The sequence below is a fragment of the Gorilla gorilla genome, chromosome 12 (genome assembly GCF_029281585.2).
Source record: "Gorilla gorilla gorilla isolate KB3781 chromosome 12, NHGRI_mGorGor1-v2.1_pri, whole genome shotgun sequence".
Taxonomy (NCBI): Eukaryota; Metazoa; Chordata; class Mammalia; order Primates; family Hominidae; genus Gorilla; species Gorilla gorilla.
The window spans coordinates 113,263,891-113,264,605 of record NC_073236.2 but is presented as its reverse complement, the minus strand read 5'-3'; positions in this window follow the sequence as shown (position 1 = coordinate 113,264,605).

The following is a 715-nucleotide window of genomic DNA, read 5'->3' as shown; positions in this document are numbered from 1 at the left end:
AGCCTGAGTCTTGCAGCCCAGGGGGCTCCTCCACTGCAGTAGTTCCGTGCTGGGGACAAAGGTGGATCCTGTTGAGGCAAGTCGCTCCCCGGCTCCCAACATCAGTTAGACTTTTGTTTGAGTTTCCAGCAAACGAGCAGGCTGAAAAGCTATGCTCTGTCTGGAGGGAAGATTTTCTAAATTCCTTTTGTGTGGCAAGAAGCAGGCCTCAGGAGCAGATCCTGATTTCTATGGGGGCCTCCTGAGTAGACAGGAAGAAAAAGGATGGCAGGGCTGCCCTGCTGGTCTTGGGGAGAGAGGAGCTGAAGAAGGCAGTGAGGAAGTGAGACTGCCCTGCACTAGCTATCCAGGGATGGGGTGGATGGGGTGGGGCTGCTTAGGAACATCCCTGAGCTCCCTGGGCAGGGGTCTTGGGAGCCTGCACATCTCTAGAAGCCTGCCTCATGCTCTTATCCATTTCCAGCCGGGTGCAGGGTGCAGGGTGCAGGGCAAGAGTGCCCAAGGCAGAGCACCTGGCTTCCCTGGCCTGATGGCACCATGCAGGGACCCAGAAGCTCCCACATGCCCCAGGGAGGGGGTGCAGAGGGCCTGAGAGTGCAGTGGCCTGTCAAAGTCCTGGCCAGGATGGAGAGCCCACCAGGTACATTTCCTAGGGTCAAACGGGATGCCGCGGACTCCCACAGCAGTGTGGAGAAGGTGGCAACAATACCTTGAA